The sequence below is a fragment of the Paramormyrops kingsleyae genome, chromosome 8, assembly GCF_048594095.1.
Source record: "Paramormyrops kingsleyae isolate MSU_618 chromosome 8, PKINGS_0.4, whole genome shotgun sequence".
Classification (NCBI taxonomy): Eukaryota; Metazoa; Chordata; class Actinopteri; order Osteoglossiformes; family Mormyridae; genus Paramormyrops; species Paramormyrops kingsleyae.
The window spans coordinates 20,622,184-20,636,266 of NC_132804.1; the positions used below are offsets into that span (position 1 = coordinate 20,622,184).

The following is a 14,083-nucleotide window of genomic DNA, read 5'->3' on the forward strand; positions in this document are numbered from 1 at the left end:
AAAGTAGCTTAAGTGCAGAAGAAGAGGCAGAGATCTGTATCATCAGTGTATTGGCATTATGAGAAGCTGTGAAGTCAGTTGATGTCTAGAGTAGAAGAGTGCCTTCAAAGTGTCAAACCGCAGCACAACTCAGAGATCGAGAAAAGTTTATGATGTCAGCCACCTTCTCTTTGATGAAGAGACAAAACTATGTACAATAAGAGAAGATGAAGGTGGTTGAGGGGCAAGTAAAGAAGGTGGAGAAGAATTTTCATGGGCTATTAATAGCAAACTGAGGTTTATCCTAAAATAAGGTCATCTCAGCAGAAACTGCAGAGTGGAATGAAGCCATGAGATTCTTGTAGGTCACCGGGTCGGTTTGCTTCTTGGATTCATGCCATTTCCGTTCTGCCACATGCGGCTTTGTCCTGCTGCCGTAAAGTGAGTCTACAGTCAAGGAGGGTTATGCATGGGTGGACGTATGAGGAGAGATTCCACTATGGGTCCACTGTGAGGCTAAAGAGTTGGTGAATGAGTGGAAAAGAAGCAAGGATTGTGGTGGAGGGAATAGAAGGTGGAGATGGCTGAAGGGGCAAATGGGGATGGGGGAGCAGCTATCAAATGCATGAAGGAGTTTCATTGGGGGAATGAAGGCACTGCTGTTCCTTGAAGGCCAAGCTGGTTGCTGGTCTTATGAGTACAAGCAGACAGACATGTACAGACATACAGAAGAAAAGACTAGGCTTCATATAAATGAATGTCAAAGTTGCTTGGAAGAATTAGGCGTGAGCAGTGACAATGAGCTGAGCTTGATATCGAGGTCATCTGAGAAAGAGCAAACGGCACAAACTGAGTGGTAGAGGACAACAGCAGGGAGCCTGGTAGGCAGAGTGATGGTTAAACTGTCAAATCTAAAGTAAGAGATAGATATATGAAGAAAGAGGTTTAGAGAATGACTTTTTGGGACAGATGAGTAAACATTCTTCCCCTTTCGGCCAGAGGGACGAAGCAGGAGCAGCTAGATGAAAAAGCCACAGAGCAGTTGTCAGAAGAAATGTACGATTCTCTGAGCGCCAGAACGTGATGAGAATGACGGGCAGGGTAGGCAAGGATGAACTTAGTCTTCATGGCAAATTGGAAGCTTCAGAGGCCTACAGAAAAGGTGAGGCAGGTTGGAGGAGAGAACTGGAGATAAAAGACACTTTCTGGGACAGCAACAACACTTCTACCCATGATGAAAGGCGTGCTGCCTGCGGGGGGTGGGGGGGCATGGAATAGGATTCATTAAGAAGGGGATAGCGGCCCATTCTGCAAAGAGGATAATCAGTGGTGGCAGGTGCCCTCCTTCAGTGGACTCCCATAGGTAGGCTCCCCGGTTGGTGCACTGAGCTTCAGCATCATGAGTCTGCTGCCTTCACTGAAGCTATAATGACCCACTGCCTTTATATAAACTGGGGAGGCTAAGAACCACCTGCACAGCAGAAGTGTGTAAACATCTGCAGTAGTCAAATTAGTAGAACTAATTGCGCTTATCGCCAATTGTGCTAAATATCACAACAATGAGACTGACATGAATATGCTCAGTCTTCAATCATGTGGTAAATAATGCAGATCATGCAATTCTTTTGTTTCTCTGGCTTTGAGTCCACAGAAGCACAACTGTTCCAACTCCTAAATCATGTCTCCGGGAATTACAGACGCTCCTCTACTTACGAAATTTCAACTTACGAACTTCCAGGCATACGAACAAAGGGGACTGTAAGTCCAAATTGTGTTCATTGGGCTCCCGTTTCCTGTCCGCAACAGAATTTTTTTTTCCTGCACGCCAATTCCGCCTAGTACGGCTTCTGGCCACTACTCCCGCCATGCAGCAGCGTAGCGTGCGGACTCCCAGCATCCTAGTTCTTTGTACTTGCGTATACCCATAAGATGATGTTGAGTAATAACTTACAAACATTTCAAGTTACGAACAGCCGTTTGGAAAATATCTCGTTTGTAAGTAGAGGAGCGTCTGTATTCCTTTATTTGCTGGCAAATAAGTCCAGATACATCTAAACGTTTAAATGCTCAGAAACCTTTTGGTAAAAGACTTTACTGGGGTTCAGCTGAGAAACTTTGAATTACCTGGATGTTAAAACACAGATACAGTTTGTAGACAAAGGATGAAAACAGGACTGGCGGTGCACAAATCGTTAGACAAAAATAGGTAATGATATTCTTTAATGTAAACCTCCGTATTTGTGCCTCTCTCAAAACCTGGGATAAGTGGTTGAAGAATGAATGGATAATTATACCAGATATTCCACTTGAATGCATAGAAGGCATACATATGGTAAGTGGCTCAGCAGGCTGTGCCTCTGATCAGAAGGTCATGAGTTCAAGCCCTGGTGTTGGCAGAACAGTCACATGTCCATGGGCATGGACAAGACCCTTAACCCCCAGCTCTAGGGGTGCACGTTGGCTGACCCTGCACTGAGACCCCCCCCCCCCCCAGCTATGGAGAGAATAATTCCACTGTACCTGTACTTGCACAAATGGTAAATAAGGATTATACTGAACTGAAAGTACATGGTAGTAATTAATAGCAAAAGACAATTTTACATTTGTTTTGTTTGTTTATTGATTTGCCCATACTGCGTAAATGGGTGGAGGGATGACTAGTTTTTTAAAAGGATGATTGTTTGACTCTTGTTTCTTCAAGGCTACTGGGTAATTATTCCTGACTGTACAGAATCTTTTTCCTTCTTATTGGTCACTTGCGTGTATTTGTAAACTAAAATGAGATGACATACCTAGGGGAGTATTCCACAAAGCAGGATTTCTTCATTAGCCAGATAACTTTAGCCAAATTTATTAAAGTAATGCCCACCAGGAATTTTACTTCCCTCTCTTCCTATTGGCCAGTTTTCAGGTTTGGCTTAAGTTATCCAGCTAACTGGGAAATCCTGGGGCCCGTACTATGAGGTTACTGGCTTATCGGGGTAAGTTGTCAGAATTAAGGTAGTCTGGGCAAAATATAAGTGAATGAATATTAAGTCCATTTAAACTTTGGCACCTTAAATCCGACAAGTCACCCCGATAAGCCAGTAACTCGCTTCGTAGTACAGGCCACTGCTTTGTGGAATACGCCCTCAGGTTAAAACCTCTATCATGCTTCTGTTTCCCGCTTTACTGAGTGGGTGGGATCTGTGTGGATGGGGTGGGAGCAAGTTGCCTCAACAAGACTGTAAGCAAAACACATACATATTCCATTTATTATCACGATAAACATTATTATGCATGCAAATGTTTATGTTAATTTGCTAGCAAACAATTCATTGTGTAACTTCTCATCTGTTATCTATTTAGATAGGATTAAAACAACTGTTAGTTTTTTTTGCTGGATACATGATTAGGAAAATGTTTAGTCCTGGTTTATTTTTTCACTGAATATTCCACTCAACTGACTTTATTCTTACGTGTAAATGCCTCAGATTGAGGGCTTTCTTATGTTAAACCTTACTAGATTAAAATATATAAACATATTTTGGATTTTAAGCAACCAAACCAAGAGGTAATTATCAATCCCCAGCAAGGTGAGGGCCACCCATATATACTTTATCTCTATTGTAACACACTGGAATGCAAAGTAGACAAGTGACTAACAAAATCATGCTTCCCTAAGTTAATTACACCACAGATGTTACCATATGAAGGTTTTGTTGTGTTTCATTGAGAAGATTTATTTTATTCATATATATGATAATAGTTTGTCATGGGGGTGTACATTTCCTAGTAATTAACCCATTCATTCACTGTACCTTTGCCTTAATACAAGTCAAATAATTATGCTTTTTTTCTTGACATGCATGCATCCAGACCCTGATCCCCGAAGCAACTTTACCCTTTATAACCCTCACTATGTCCCAGATTTTGTTTTCCTACGTGATTGTCTTGTACTGAAGCTGAAATGAAAGTCTTGTTTTCATTCTCCAATCCCCTAACCAATTCCCTTTGCCTCATTTTCTAACCCAAGCCCAAGTCTCCAGGTTCCATTCACCATCCCATCCAGAGTATCCTACTGTGAGACCTGTAATTCTGAAACATTTTCATTGTTTTATAAATGAAGATGATACAGTGCTCACAGGGAGTCTTGGGTCGCTTGTTTAATTCTGCAAAAAGTTTGTTTCATAACAAAAGCCCATTTACAAGCACCATTTAACATATCTGCACATATCATCTGCACAGACATTTTAAATGTCAGCTTTTTTCACTGACTCTTTTACCATTTTGCTATGAATTGCAGTTGTAGTCATTAGCTCCCAAAGGGATATTAAACACAAATGTTTGGTGTTTTATATTGTTACAAATGTGTTACTAAATAATAAGCACCCTATGACACTGCTCGTTAATGAAGTTTTACACTCAGAGCAGCTCCTTTAGAACTATAATTTGGGTGTCAGATTATTCCTACTTAAAATGAATGTCTTACATAAACCTACTGGTTATTTCTAATGCGATTAATGCTTTTCTGTAAACAAAGGAATAAAGTAATATTTTTTATCATGAAACCAAAAAATTTGCAATATTTTTACTGAATTAAGCAAGTGTCCCAAGACTCTCTGTGAGCGCTGTCTCTCTGTCAGAGGTACGCTAGGCACCTCACTGTGTTCCCTGACTCAGTGAGTGCCGTTGCTAGGGGCACAGCAGTTCACGATGCCATCGCTGGATAAACTGGACCTTCATTTTCTGGAGGCCTACTCCATATGGTTGTAAAACCCTGTATTTTTTACTTTTTGGCACCTAATGCTGACCTGGAGCTCCATAAGGCAGGGGAAAGGGCGCCAAGGGCCCCTGAGTGACAAGGGGCCTAGAAAATCTCTAGCAATGCCCCTGAGACCGACCATATAAAGTCATGGTGGAGCACAACATCTGACACAAGTAATGGACTTGCTTCTTTAATAATCGCCAAGCATAATTTTAACCATTGCTTGCAAAAGTGGGCAGCTATACGATAGGACTTGTAGCAGATCGTGAGATCAATACCTGGTGCTGGGCTTTTTCTTATTGGACTCAGGCGATGCGAAAAGGCAGCTTCATGTGGAATATTCAAGGCAGCCATGTGTCATGTGCAGAGGGGCAGCTGTCCTTCACCATTTGCAACATGAACAGTTCTGTGTGTGTATAAGCTTCAAGAACTGTCATCTCCTGAGAGTCCAGCTCAAACAAAGACACCATCATCAAACAAAGGTAATGTAGAAGAGCTCTTTGGGGAAGGATTTTGCCAAAGATTCTTGTCTAGGCATTGCCTGGCTTTGTGACAGGGGCATGAAAAGGGCGAGGATATCCAGGCAGATTCAGGGGTCCCCGCACTTTATAGGGGCCCCAAAATATACCGATGCCCACTCAGCAAATTCTATCTACGGTATCTGTGAGATCAACCCATGTCTCATCAGACTGAAAGCTGAAATGCCAACCAGTGAAATTACAGTGATGATTTTTTAAATTTACTTTTTATGTTTGCATTATTTTCAGTTTTTATTTGAAATCCAGTTCAGTTTCAGTTCGTTTTCAGTGTGGTTTTAATTTTTAAAACACATTTCTATTGAGTTTTCATGTATTTTAGTTTCGGTTTGAGTTTTAGTAATTGTATTTCTAGGGAAAGACTGAAAGCTGTAGGGATATTTTATGTGTCTGATTTTTAGAGAATCCCACATTAATACACAGAGCACATTATGTACTAATGTCCAAATTCAGAATGAATATTTATACTTTTCATTTAGCTGTAGGTTTTTATGTTTTATCTATAATTTCATGTTTGGTGGGGTGTGGTGGGGAGGGGGGGGGGGGGGATTCTAGCCATGCTGCTACATTGTGTTCTGGCTTTAAGTAGCAGGCTAACGTTCAGTTTTTGTCCAGTTTGAATAATCTGCTACCAACCTAATGCACTTTTAGTACACTGTCAATCAGTGAAAACCTAAAACTTTTCTTTTAATAACTACACATAATAGGCTTAAAACTGTCATAAATGTCCCGAAAACTAAAACAAATCAGCTGTTCCCCTGTTGTTAGAGGTTAAGCGACTACACAGATGGTCACATAAAAAAAGGGCACAGAATGGACTCCATAAATTGAGCCTAATGAAGGCAGAGTAGGTTGAGAACAGGTGCAGTCAAATTACTTATGCATTCTACATAATGCAAGCGCTGCAGGTTTGGAAGAAGTAATCTGCCTTCCTCTAATTTTCCTCAGTTAATCTCAATTTTTCTTAAAAATAGACTCATATCTATAAAAGGAATATTTTTTCTTCTTTGCTTTCTAATGATCTCTTTTTCAAAATCCTGTTTCATTGGGAAATTATTCCACCTTGTCAGATTTACATGGAACTGAAGCATCATTTGAAAATATCAAAACACTCATTTTCACATAGACACTTGAACTCAATTGCTGATGGGCTGTGTATATCCAGGTTTTTGTGTAAAAATCCTGTTAATTAACCTAGTTGTTTAGATATTTGTTTTTATTCAAATGATAAATCACATAATATGTATTTTAAATATATTTATTTTACTATAGTTTTACTGCACCCATGACCCTGAACTGTATATAGGTTGAGAAGACAGCTGGATTAATTTTACTGCAACTTTTTTGGGACAAATACATAGGAGTTAATACTGCAACATCCCTATTGTGAATAAGTACACTTTAACACAATTTTAAGTTGGAACCTATACCAAATAAGATTAAATTTTTATTAGGTTATTCTCTGAGCACATGACTGCTGGTGGTTACTGCAACATCATTTAACAGAAGGAAACATGTCAGATGCCTGCTGTATGAAGCATTTACATGATTATAATTACACGCTTGGTCCCCCCCCCCAGCAGTCTTTTACTGATTTGTATCATTTGTGATGCTGAAAGGAACAATGACAGAAACAGATTTCAGTTGTTATCCAAACTGTTTGGCATTACATTCCTTTTTCATTATATATTGGCTGGAAATTGGTGATCAGATTGGAATCACCTATTGTGTTACGTGCCTCTTATATGTATTAAAGCTGCATGTGAATAACACATCACAATAAGGAAAATTTCAGTCATTATGTGCCATTGCAATCAATATAACCCACCACAGTACTGCTGCCTTTATGCATGAGCACTGTTTTCGATAAAATGACAACGCCATTTTTATGGAGGCACAGTTATATAGATACAGTGGCTAACCGTTTTATAGGGAACCCCCAATGCGGTTAGCTTTAACGTGTTTTATATATATTTATATATATGTACAGAGAGAGAGACCTAAAAGGAGAAGCTGGCTGACACAAGGAGCCACAATGCAATGCGGGCTTCTACATTCCCACTAAACGGGCGGACAAGACTTCACGCCCCAGTTTGCTACAAATGCATGGTCATATGCAGGAAAAATTTAACATCCGGGAAACGAAACATGAGCAAAGACGTGGAATGTTAGACTCTTTTCTTAAACGCTGTAATGATGGAGTAAAGAGCACCATGATTGGTGGATGCAAGGAAGAAGAAACACAAAACCAACGGAGACCTAGCGTTGGTTTCAGGAATACGACGGACATGCATTAACAATTGTGCTCTCGAAAGAGAACAATACGCAGATTATAGGGATTCTATAGTTTTTCCCCTGTCGGCTTTCATATTATGCATGTTGCTTAAAAAGAAACCAGTTGTAAAATAGCTCACATCGGTGGAAATAGCCAAAGCTGCACAATGGTCGCTGGGTCGGGCGCTCTCAGACAAACGTAAAGCTGCCGTACTTGTTTGACAGCTCAGCATCCAATGGCAGTGAGCAACGAGTCGGTCGCGTTTCGCGACAGCCAATGAAAAACGGTAAGGGGTGGGTCCAATTCATGTTAGGCTGCCGTCGCCTGCCTCCCAGCGCTAAACTTCACCAAATAATAGCTGTTTGTATTTTGGCTGCCGCAGTAGCCATTTTAGGTAAGTGGATTTTTTAACTTATTTTGTTTTTATTTCGCACCGTCTGGGGAATGAAATGCATGGCGGGGTTTGCGTTTGGTGTACCTCAAACTCCGTGCATTCTTCCCCCCCACCATGAATGAACTCCGCGGCTCTTGTGTTTTACAAGGAATAAGAAATTGCACGGAGTTTTTTTCCGTCTCACCTCCCTCCTCCCCCCCCCCCTCTAATTTTTATGCATTTTTTCCTAACTGTCATGGCGTGTGTGTGTGTTTTTTTGGTGTCCTTGGGAATAACGGCGGCGTAAGGCTAAGTCGATGCCCGGTCCGGTTAGTGTGGCTTCTCAGGTAGGTGAGGTCGCATCGTGGGGGTGGCGGCGGCGGCGGCGGCGTCCCTGCGCGGAGTTTTAACGGGGGTGTTAACACGTGTGAGGGACCGAAATATGTAACACCGTCGCGGTGACATTAGGCTTAGCAGCCGGGCTAGTTAGCCCGTATAAATAGGACACTTTGCCGTCGGCATGGCTTTCTGGGCTTCCCTGGTAGGACACCTACACGATTATACGTTATTCTGGCTTTTCTTGCATGTTAATCTCATGGCAACTTCTATGCGGTGATGTAGGATTCTCCACGTTTTTTCCTCCTCCCTTTCCAAGGCTCCTTACCTGATGGCCTCATTGCCTTTTATAGTAAATGTTTATTTATTTATATATTTATTTTTTTTTGTATGGAAAGCGCGCCTCTCTAACAAAGCCCCCAGCCGGCCAGGTACAGGTAACCTAGCCTAGTTACCTAGGTTTGACAGATTACTGGTTACCCTGATCATCTAGGCACCGGAAAAAAGGAATCGCATAGTGATATTTGCGTCTTTTATATCTTGCGGTATTTTTGATTTTTTTTGTCTTTTTTGTGGATAAAAGAAAAAAGCATGTCCAATGTAAACAAAACCATCTTAATTAATTCATTCATGTGAATGATTTATATGGTCTACATCGCTGTGATTTATTAGTATATATTACAGGACTGGACCAGCTACACTACATTTGTGATAGTTTTCCAGTCTGAAAGTTTTCAGTTAAGGTGTTTTTGGGTCAGTCTTTGGGAAACTTTGACACAGTAAGGTGACTTGACCCAAGGTATCCTGTCGGTGTTTCATTGTCACCTTTCCAGTTTGGGACACCGATGACCACAGTCACATATCCAGTGAGGGTAGGTCACTGTGGCTTTTGTGAATTCTGCCCACAGCTTGCTTAATATCTGAAGGTTTCTATAACTGCGGATGGAAGAAATCCTGAGTTTACAAAAATTCAGTTGAAGGTGTCAGCTCCTGATTGGTCACGGGTGGTTGCGTGTGAAAATGCACAGTTTGCCCCAGAATGTCTATTTGTGACATTCATCTGGGGAAAGGTGACTCGATTGAATGTTTGTGTTAACGATGGATGAATGTGTCAGCATGTAAACACCTTTTACATTCAGGTAATCCAATGTAGTATTTTATTTTTTTCAGTGTTTCCACAGGTACATACTTTACCTACTATTTCAGGTTAATCACCCAGCCCATCCTGGGTTTTGACCTGGGAGTCTTTGGGAAACCAGTCCATGGCGTGAACCACAAAATTAGCTTCTGCAAATACTGAATCTTTTGTGTGTGTGTGTGTGTGTGTGTGTGTGTTCTCTGGACTGGGGAGGGGAAATCCACTGAAATCCAGTAATTTTTCTTTTTTTAAACACGTTGTCATGCTTGCTACATGTGGAGAAAAAATCTTTTAAATTTTTGTTTTTGGAGGTCCTGAAATCACAGGTTCTGTGTTTTTCTCTTCAGATGTAGATGGCTAGATACATTCTGTTGCCTGTGAATACTTTGTTGTTTTATAGAGGATTTATGGATATTTGATTCAGCTTAAGGATAGTAGGCCTTTTAAAAAGCTGAACAGGTTAATACTTACAAGACAGTCAAAGTATTAGCAATTACAGAGAACTGATTTTAATAAATAAATTGTGGTTCTTCAAAACAAAGTGGAATCACGGTGTTTCCTGGGGATATCAGATGGTCACATTTCTGAAGAACAAAATGCACTTTCTCTGTTCAGGGTACATGCAATACAAGGTTCTCTGATTGGAAGGGCATAGTGTTTTTGAATCAGATATACAACTAATATCATTATTGGATGTAATCTTCCAGTGAGACTAGGGGGACTCAAAGGACACTCCAGAAGGGGGTGACTTTTCTTGTTCAGGATTTGGAGATCTTGGGGATTTCCACAAACTGCTAAGCACAGCTAGAAAAAAAATCACTGATTGTGACAGTTAGGCAGCTCTTCATCATCATCATCATCACCATCATCCTCATATGCATGGAACATGAGCGGAGTTGTTTCAGCGGTTTTAGGAATGGCTGACCCACATGCCTCAGTGTGTCCTGAAAATGATCCAATAATATGGGTGATATAGCTAGCTAATGACAGATGTGTCAGACTAATTGTGTGTAGGTGCGGGTGGTCTCATTCATGGGTTCAGATGAGTTGGGGTAGGTGCTATATTTAAAGACCCATCAAGTTTGCATTAGGCATGTCAAACTTGTGTGTGCCTCTATATATAAAAATATTTTATAAGTGTGTGGTTGGGTCACTGTTTATACATAGACACATGCACATAAGCACATGGCCATAGATCTTCACACATAAACAGGTACAACAAGCTTCCAGTAGCTAAATATGAAATTTTCATTGAAAAACCACTGAAATATTTATGGCACATTTATACAGAACAGACTCATGCACCATCTGCATATGAATTTAATGCAATATCTGTATTCTTTTCAACAAAATCTACAAAAATTTTTTGTGTTAATGTCCGTATACGATTTGATAGTTTTTAGTCAACAGGAATCTAAGTGAAGCATTAGCTAATTTATAACTTGATGCAGTTTTCCCCTTAAAAATCAAGCTTGTGCACATGTTTATGGTAGGGTATGTCCTTGTGTTGGATCAGTAAATGAACCACCTGGGTAAGCTTCATTTTCCATCGGCAGAACAACTTTCTACCCTGGTTCTTCTAATTGAGATCTGTGCACCAGTTGATTTAAAATAAAGCTGCTTAAAAGTAAGCACTGCGCAAAGAAATCTGACAGCATAGCAAGAATGGCAGTCTAGTGTACGTTCAGTTTTCCTCAAGTGTCATCTGCAGTCAAACTGGTTATGAGAAGACACACTCTTCCCTACAGATGTGGGTTTGATTCCTGGTGTTTAGGAGGTCCATTGGTCCATAGGGTGTTTCGGATGGCTGGGCTTCTCACTCACTACTCTACGGTGATGTCTGTCATCTGCTGTGGCCCTTCTTCTGGATCTGTGCTGCCCTCCAAGCGGATGACATCTCTCAGGGAGACCCTCATATCGTGGAACAAAACCCAAAAGTGGATGGCTGATGGCACAACTGTTGGAGAAGGCCAGTGCTGACCGTCACCCTTACCGAGGCCGCTTGTGGGAGACGACTGATGGGAATAATAACTGCCCACTTTATAAATCATGTGAAAATGGGCAAAAATAGAGGGGGGGGGGGGGGAGCGCTTAACTGATTTCTGTTAGGGAAAAAGTTGACCAAGTGATGAAAGTAGGACACTGCTGTGTATCTACTAAATAAATGGTAATTAAGGACTTTATTTTTGTCCTAGCTGTGGCATGTGTGCTTGTATTTGAGGGGCCTAATAGGAAAAGCGGGAGAGAACATGGTTTATTGAGTGTAATATTTTGTGTCAATGAAGAGTGCAGTTATGCAGATGGATGTTGCTGTTTGAATTGCTCATTTAGGTTAGTCACATTGTTTTTGTTGTAATGGGAATGTTACTATTATGATGCTTTATATAGATATCAGTGTTGTGAGTCGAAGCGTCTTACTGCTGAAAGTAATAATGATATTCAGGGCAGATGATACTTGCTGCAATGGGCGGGATCATGGTTTGTGAGTAGCGATGCTCTTACACCTAAAGGGCTGGGGGTTCAGATCCTGCCTCCACCCTGTGTATGGTGTTCGTATATTCTCCCTGTGTGGTGTGGGTTTCCTCTGGGTGCTCTGGTTACCATAATCCAAACACTTGCAGTTAGGCTATTTAGCCTATCTAAATAGCCCAAAGTGTATAGGTGTATGCCCTGCAATGTGCTGCAATGTCCCATCTAGGATTTACCCCAGCCTTGTGCCCTGTTCTGCCTGGGATATGCTGGAGTCCAAGACCCTAACCGGGATAAGTGGTTAGAAGTTAGGTGGTGGATCTGTTTTCTTCATCCCTCCGGAGTACAGAAGCTGTATCCCTTGGACCCAACACTACTGTTACCAAACCCACTTTAGTCATTATCTGGCCGGCTGCTACATTGTTTCTGGTTTTTAAGTTTTGAAAAGCTTAAGTGTCAAGTTTCTGGCCTCCTGAAGTGTCAATATTTAACTTGCTTTTATCAGTGAGTGTGATTTTATGCATTTATAAAATGGATTATTTCACTTTTTCTCTGTAGAGTTCTAAAGTACATGGTATACTCCGTTTTATACTATGTTTATTTCAGGTGGCTATAGTTCTCAGTGCATAGCACAAAATAATCCATAATTTACCTGATTTGACATTACTGGCAAGCCTTTAATTAGTTTTTAATGAATCTGTAGTTCATATATGAACTCGGAGGTGCGTGTTTTCTTCGTGCGGTAACTTGGCATGTATTATCTGATCGGCATTTGCTCTTGGCTTGCTTTTTCATAGGATGGAAATTCTCGCAGTATGTTCCTGAAAGCATGTGTTAAAATGAATACATAAGTAAAAGAAAAAAAACCAAATGCACTGCTTAATGGTCAACCAACTAAATACGGGCTTGGGTTTAGTTAAATGATGATAGATGGATATCAGCTATTTCGACAACTCCGACAAAAAGTTGTAAATCCTTATTTGATTTGTAGTCAAATTGATAAGCCTAATATACTTTCCAACTGAGAAGTTTTTAATGGTGAATAATGTTCCTATAATGTTAAACAATTTCTGTTAGCTTGATTGCTTCATGTCAGTTGTGTACAAATTTAGAATGAATATGCTTAAATGAGGGGGGTGTGGGTGTCTATTTAAGGGCCCTCAGTAACTTAGTTTATTAGTAGTTCATATGGATGCATTTTTTTTGGGGGGGGGGGTTTAAATATGCAAAGCTTCTATGATCAAAAATTTGGAAAACACCGAAATAGGATATAAGCATTGTCACAGTAGTGTTCTGTGAATACCACAGGAGCACCTGAACACTGTTGCCGGAGTAGTGTTCCGTGAGCACCATTGATCTGTATTTGGAGTAGGTCTAAATACCCTGGCAGTTTGTTGAGCACTTGGAGTTTATTAAGTTTTATTATAGCTTTAGCACGTACAGTAGACATAAAATACCTGAGGAAAATGTTCAGAATGGCAGCTAATTAAGGAAAAATATGAAAAAATGTCGAACAACAATGTAATAAAAACAGTCTAATTAGACTCATCAAAATCGCCACGTTTTACACTCTGCTCACAAATGACCGGCACTAGGCTGCCAGTGTAACCTTGTCCTTTCTATCTAATTCATCCATAATCAGCTCAGTGGGGTTAAGGTCAGGTGACTCTGCAGACCTTGTCGTTATTTTCCTTCATCCTCCTCCTTTAAATGGGCTATTTACTTGGAACACATCGCTTGAAGTTAGAAAAATGCTACAATACAGGGTGATCAAAAACTTTTGCCCAGAAGTGTACAGTCAGAGCCTTCTAGTTAGAGCATGTCATGATTGTTATTCATTGTTCCTATATATATTTTTCTTATTTGATGGGTTCTGTAATGACACCACACATCAGAGCCCTTCTGTCTTCAGTGAGACTAAAGATGGGTTTTTTCCAGTGTGTTTGTTTTTAGCGTAAAAGCACAACTTAACATTGGTGAACTGTGTAGTTTTTTTGTCGTTCTCATTATTCACTGATGATGTTGATATTGGTTCAATAATTGGGGTGACTTTGGTGCCTAAAAATGTTGAATTCTTTAGATTAAATTTAGCTTACATCACTCATATTCTGATTATAACTTGTGTGTAAATCACTTCATTTCCATGATCCTATATGTACCTTAGTATAAAAATATTGACTGTGCAAATCGCATCATTCACCGTGGCCTCGTCTTGAGATATTGCGAAACT

General features: G+C 40.4%; 1 protein-coding gene across 6 annotated transcripts in view; it reads left to right on the top strand.

The window, feature by feature from the left end:
- The first annotated feature begins 7,335 nt into the window (after positions 1 to 7,335).
- chd6 (chromodomain helicase DNA binding protein 6) overlaps positions 7,336 to 14,083 on the top strand; it is a 56,172-nt gene continuing 49,424 nt past the window's right edge. For 4 of the 6 annotated variants that reach the window (XM_023795335.2, XM_023795331.2, XM_023795334.2 and 1 more), the window contains exon 1: positions 7,336 to 7,931. The gene's annotated coding sequence lies outside the window, so the exon portion shown is untranslated. Of the gene's footprint in view, positions 7,932 to 8,062; positions 8,258 to 14,083 lie in introns of those variants that run through there. The other 2 variants (XM_072715454.1, XM_023795332.2) reach the window with 1 other exon arrangement.